The sequence below is a fragment of the Zingiber officinale genome, chromosome 2A (assembly GCF_018446385.1).
Source record: "Zingiber officinale cultivar Zhangliang chromosome 2A, Zo_v1.1, whole genome shotgun sequence".
NCBI lineage: Eukaryota > Viridiplantae > Streptophyta > Magnoliopsida > Zingiberales > Zingiberaceae > Zingiber > Zingiber officinale.
In genome coordinates, this window is record NC_055988.1 from 65,040,082 (window position 1) to 65,046,996 (window position 6,915).

General features: G+C 34.6%; 1 long non-coding RNA gene across 1 annotated transcript; it reads right to left on the reverse strand.

The window, feature by feature from the left end:
* Window positions 1–461: 461 nt before the first annotated feature.
* On the reverse strand, window positions 462–4,300 carry LOC122041151. Its single transcript, XR_006128877.1, has 2 exons — window positions 4,034–4,300; window positions 462–667 (listed from the first exon to the last, which is right to left on the reverse strand). It is a non-coding gene; the product is annotated as an uncharacterized LOC122041151 (long non-coding RNA).
* Window positions 4,301–6,915: the final 2,615 nt, after the last annotated feature.

Here is a 6,915-nt window from a genome sequence, read left to right on the forward strand (position 1 = left end):
TCATCAACTAGCAGCCCTATCGGAGGGCAGCGCAAGGAACGAAAACAAAGCCAAAGAATCAATTTACATACTACCTCTTTCTTGTCCTACTGGAACAATAGCATTTTGAGGAGGATACGTAATCATCAAAACCAACAGAACCTCACAAAAACTGATGCATAATCATTGGAAAAGTAACTTACACAAAAATAGAGCATCAACCTAGATTGTCCTACCAAAACTTAAAAAGCAATCATATACCTATTATAATGACCACCCTTCTTACTACTATTATTCTCTAAGGATAACCGTTACTTAACTACTAACTCTACTTAACTGGTATGATCGAAACCACGAAGAGTCTCTACCGAAAAATTACGACAACATCTCCCCCGTACCGATGACCATAAAATGAGATACATACATAGTATACTTCAGCCACAGGCGGCTGGAACATATATCAAACAACCACGCAATTCATATATAACCAAAATAATCAACTCTCGCAAAGCACGATAAAATGATCCATAGAATAGCATGTACAAGTTCTAAATTCTTTTAACAATTTGACGAAAACAGTCTTAATAAATTCTTGGCAAATCCCCAGATCTCTTCATAGTCAAGGCATCACACATCATCAAACACCTCCTTGTCGCCTTCCTTTGCTATAACTTTTCCTTTCCTGTATCTGCAGTAAGAGGAAATGCAAACTATAAGCGAATGCTTAGTAAACACTGTCTAACTCACAAAAACATGAATGTGCATGTATATAAGAAGAAACTAGAAACTGAATGCTCTAAAATAAAGATTACTCATGTTAATCCAATAGCAATAAAGATTACTCATGCCCAACTAAAAGCGAAGCAATAAAATTAGCATACTCGTGACATACAAGAATAAAAACTGCATGCTGGAAGATAAAGCTAATCATGCTAAATAACTACTCAGGAAACAAATACAACTAATACTGCATGCTTCGAATTAAAAGAAACTAAACGTGCTGAGTCTAAACATAAGTGAAGCTTGTTTCATTTGTTTCAAAACTTATACTTTAATACTTCAAAATAGTAATCAACTTCTCTTGGGCCCAGGCGTAGTACCAAAGCGCGCTCCCTAATAGAGACTGTGGTAGCTAGTCACAAGTCCTACGAGGGTAAAGACCTTGGTCTTACTAAGGCCAAGACCTTGGAATTGGTCACCTGGATTTGTTTAACGACAACCTTGGAAGTCGGGTACTAGCCTCTTCAAAGTAAAATATCTTATTTACTTCTTCTTTAAATGTCTTGACATTTTAATAAGCACCTTGTGTGCCAAAATCCCTAAAGTCTTGACTTTGGGATCTACTTAAGGCCTTGGCCTTTTCCTTTCTTTTTTTTATCTTTCTTATACTTGTTAATACCTCTAATAAAAGGATGTCTCATACAAAACTGCACTAAAATGCTTATTAACATTGCATTGAAATGCTTAACAGAATTGCATGGAAATACTTAATAAAACTGTACTGAAATGCTTAACAGAATTGCATGAAAATACATATCAAAATCTGCAAGCAATACTTATAAAAATCAGCATACCATACAAGCTTAAACTAAATCTAAAACTTGTTGGAATTAAAGCCTTAAATCTTGCTACAACAGAGATAAAAGAAAGAGAGCAAAGAACGCATGCTACTCAATAATATCTAGCTATTCCAATGCCGTACAGAAAATCCGAAAGCAAGGAAAACAAAAACTCTTGCTACAAGTGACAAATCTGCACTGCTACAAATTGAAAAATCTGCACTGCTACACAAAACTAAAACTGGAATACTAAACATATCCAAATCTGTCATACTAAACATATCCTATGATAAACTGGTCTAACAGTATGGTAACACGCCAATCGTTGCTACTAAAGAGTTCCACAGGAAACCCAAAACTTCGTGCATGAATTAACTACTAAGGATCCAACATGAAACTCCCCGCATTAGATCTGTTCATTGCTGTTTACTGGAAACAAATATTCTAAATATGAAATGCTAGCTACAATGTCTGCAGTATTCCAATTACTTGCCCATTTGAGGTACACGACAGCAAATTTCCAACAGCCACATCTAACATGCTATTTATGTAGAATTCATGCTATTCTGAAAATATTAGTTAGGAAACTAAAGAAATCTAAACCACCTGCCTAACCCATACTATTTATTTCCCTTCTTTGAAGTACATAGCAGCAAGCACAAAATAGACAATCTATGCAGTATGATCCGAAAGCAGAGAAAGCAAGGAAACTCATGCAAAGCTTCGGGAACAAGGAGAGGAACAAGGAATAAACCTCGAAGCTATCCTACTATAGGTGAGTAGCAACTTACCGAGATGTTCTTGGACTTACAACCGAAGGGGAAGGCTCTAGGGTTTCGAGTAGCTCAAGTTTTTCGGCTCCTCTTCGTTCTCACGACTTCCCTTCGACAAGGAGACCTCGGATTGATGAAGAACTCCCAGAGTTAGCCCCTTGCCGACCGTCGGAGAGATGCCCTAGATCCCCTGCTGCGTTTTCGCCCGAGAAGAGGAACGACGTCGCACGCGAAGAGAAGGGAAAAGGATTTCGGGTTATGGTAAATACCTAAGTTCTTTTCTTATAACTAGGGTTTTTATTATCTAACTACTGCTTAAATATTATTCATCCTTTATCTGATCAGTAATGACCGCTTGCACACTTGGTTAGCCGGATTCACTTAAAGCTTGGTTCGGTCGGAGGTCTCCGGTTCGAATCTCGGCTTGGACATTATTTTTGTCGAAACTTCTTTCATTTAGTAAAAATATCAAACGACCTCCAAAAATTGCATAAAAATACTCTAAAAATTTCTAAAAATCTCTAGAATATTTCTATAACATTTCTAAATATTAATAAAGACTTTTAGAACTTAAGACAAGGAAATTTTGGGTTATTACACCTACAAAGGAATATACTTGCAACTTCTTATCCTACACTAGAAATTTTGACCAATGTGAAGGAATCATGCGGAATGTCAAAATCGAATCGAAACCTCGGCAGCAGAAGGAAAAGCAAGGCTACGTAGAAATCCCAAAAGCAACATGGCGAAGGATATCATTGAATTCGAGCTACAACATTCTGAATCTATCTAGGAGTCCGGAGAGCATCATGAAAGTGAAGAACTTCGTCAAAAACCAAATATAATCCACAATATATCGGAAAACATAAATACATCGAACAACATTATAGGAAATAGAACATCATTCTTCCAAACCCACACCAGCAACCATCTGACCTCAAATCCAGAAGCAATAAGAGAAAGGAAATGCATCACTAAACAACCTACACCTGTTAATTCTGTCCACAGAAATACAACAGTTGGGAGAAACATATACAATATAAAATCTACCCATAATCTACTTAATTATGTCTAGAAACTTAGAGCAGCTCTAAGAAGTAAGAACAATACATAGGAAAATCAATTCAAAGTCTAAACTACCAGAAATCCAGGTGAAACCAAAGCCACAGAACACTTCAAATTAAATCCGTAAGAAAATTCCATGGTAATTCATTCCAAATCATTACAGCATTTCATAAGAAATAGAGAAATAAGGAAAAAACATAGTATCTCCAATCCGAGCCTAAGCGCTTGCAATCTATCCAAGTCATTCAAAAGCAATAGACAACAGAACATCATCGATCCAAGCTTAATCCTTCGAATAACCATCCAGAACACAAACAACAAAAAAACTGCATCATAACTTCCGAACCGAGAGCCATAATCAACAATTCAATTACTGATCTAAAACAAAACACCATAAGGAAACAAGAACGATCACAAAGAGGGAATGGAATCGAACTAAGATCTACCAAAATCTGCTCACAGAAATGCCAACAACTACACTAAGAATCCAAGAAAGGAAACTCAATTCAACAAGCATGCCCGAAATCCATTGCAAAAATCAAAAGGAAAACTCGCGATGAAGCCAAAACACTACGGAACACGCAAATCGCGTCTCGTTCAACCATTTGGACATCACAATCAAGCACTTTTAGGTATCCCTAGCTACATATCCTTTACCTCCCAGATCTCCTATTTCATATGAGGAGGTACTTTCCTTTTCTCTTCTTACACCTTCGTTGCTATTGCCGGACGCGAGAAGGCCTCGCCAGTGCTGTCGGCCGACGAGGACCTCTGCCCGATCGACCGTGATGCCCTCAGAGGAATCTCCCACACGATGGCGCTTGATCGTCTCCGAGGCTGATGGCGATCCCGTTCGGCGGAGGCAGAAGGGGAAATCGACGATTCTAGTAGGTAAGAGTGGAGAGGAGAAAATAGAAAATTTATACCTAGATTAAGTTAATTGGTACTTAGGTTAATTAATTCCTACCTTAGGCTAATTGAATCAATCAACTCCTAACTTAATTAGGTATTTCTCAACAGACTTTCTCATACTTAATTATACCCCTTAACACCTAAAATAATTCCCTAAACATTCATAAAAATTCCAATAGACTCCATAAATTCATATTAACTTAATTCCTGATAAATCATCCATGAAAACATATTTATTTTTCCTTAAACTAATCTAATTAGTTAGATTTTTATTATTTACACCTTTATCCATATTTTTAGTATCTAATAACCTTATGTATTTATTTTATACCCATCCAAGCCGTATAAAATTTATAATTTACATCACCAAGTTCCCCCCCTTTTTTATAAATTTTTATGCATATTTAGGTCATGAAATCTATTTAAGTTCAGATATATTATATCCTATTTGATTAACATAATTAAAACTGGCCACTTAAGTTAAACTCTATTCTAATTATACCCAACTAATTAAATAATTACTTTTAATTTAAAACAATTAGTTTTGGGACACAATTCCTCCCCCTTAAATAAAATTTCGTCCTCGAAATTGAATCTTATTCAACAATTCTGGATAGTGGCTTCTCATGTCTCCCTTGGTTTCATCATACCTAATCTCTTAACATGGTTGAAACCTTGTTTAAGCTTATATTCTATATGCCCTTAACCAAATCCCTCTTAGTAATCATTGCAACCAACACATAATCCATTTAGAAAACATTCACATCTTTAATTTTTTCCTAACAAAATCTACATATTACTGAACAAAAATATTAAGTTATTAATCATAAACATTTATCCCTATTCCCTACCACAACATTTCAACATACATCCCTTCCACTGGAAAGAAACCATTCATTTCCTATCATAAACATTCTATCCTTGTTCATAAACGATACATGAATATCCTCAACCCATCATCAATTTATACTTACCAATTAATTTTCAAAAGCACATAACAACTTGAAACATATATTTCATAAATCTATGCATTTCATTATATTGCCAGTTCTGTCCATGGGATTAAAAATCCGAACATACATTCAATCAATGATATAACATCAATCCTTGAAAGAAAAATAGATTTTCTAAGTTTATACTCAACACTAACATAATATCATAAACTCTAGACAAGGAAGAATGAGCAAATATCTCTAAGCATCACATTCCTCACTAAAATGACCTGAATTCTGAACAAGGAGAGGTGAAGTCTCTAACTTTTGCATTCAACAGAAGATACCATCAATACTGGACAGGTAAAAGTAAAGTTTTTGAACTTACATCCAACATATACCACTGATTATTATTTAGTTGATTAAGAACCAAAACCTAAGCACAACTACTCTTTATTGGTTAAAGAAAATAGCTCCCATCTAACCCCTGCTGAAATTTCAGCATCTTCAATAACTAGAAATTTTAGCACATGCAAGTTGTTCTTACACATTCAACATACATAATATATGCATAGTATTACTGCTTTTATAAATCCATTACAAGTTTTCAACAAATATAAATACATGTGCCTTTCTTATTAATGTTCTGCTTACACAAATCTATCATAAATCTTCAGCAAATACAAGAACAGTAACATGTTCTGATTGGCCAATCTGTTCCTCTAAACTCAGTATTGCTATCTACATGAATTAACCAAGATTTGAAGCACAACTCAATCATCCTATTATATTCTACCAGACTACCCTAGGTTTTCCTAATCTTCTTATAATTTAGAGTTATCTTTCGATAACCTCAGTGGTAAACTCAAGGGAATATAGATAGAATAGCTAAACAACTAGGATATGAATAAAAAAAGCAAGCTACGGAAAGTTTCTCAAGTAACAAGAGTAACAATGATCATAGCTAATTACTTTCTAAAAGTAAAAAAATTTATTTTATCTGATTAATCATGCAGTCAGTAATTTGTTAAGAGAATCAAGCAGGCAAATACACTACAATTCATTTATTTACCTCTTATTTCATAATCAAGCACCTTTTAAAGATATTATCATGGTTATCTAATACCATTAATGTTTTATATTTAATCATGCACATGCACAAGATAATTATAATGAGTCAAGTAGGAAAACCTCCAGATCTAACCGTAATAGAACAACATTTGAACCATCATGCAAAAATAAAAGCCAATAACAAGGAACTTCCAACAACCAATCCATTCCAAGAAATCTGGTGCTAGGTAAGGATTGTTGCATTTCATGTATTTAGTTATATGATTTTCCTTAGGTTCATAGCCAAATATTCTATATGAACATATATTTTAATATCAAATGAAGAATTGTTAATAATTTTTTTTTTCATCATTCAATCCTATCACTTTTAGCCTTATTTATATTGAGGTATAGTAGCAAGATTTTCATCATAGCATTTAGAACAATTACAATTTAGCACAGCTCATGCATGACAATCTGTATAGGAAGTTATGAAAAGACACAATTTAATTTTAATCAAACCTTTAAGCACCAAATGATTGAAACGTTACCTTAAACATGGTATCAACTATTTCCTATAGTAGGTATATGCAGAGTTAACCTCTAACCAAAGGGGGGTCTAAGCATGATGATTCGGTTACCAGG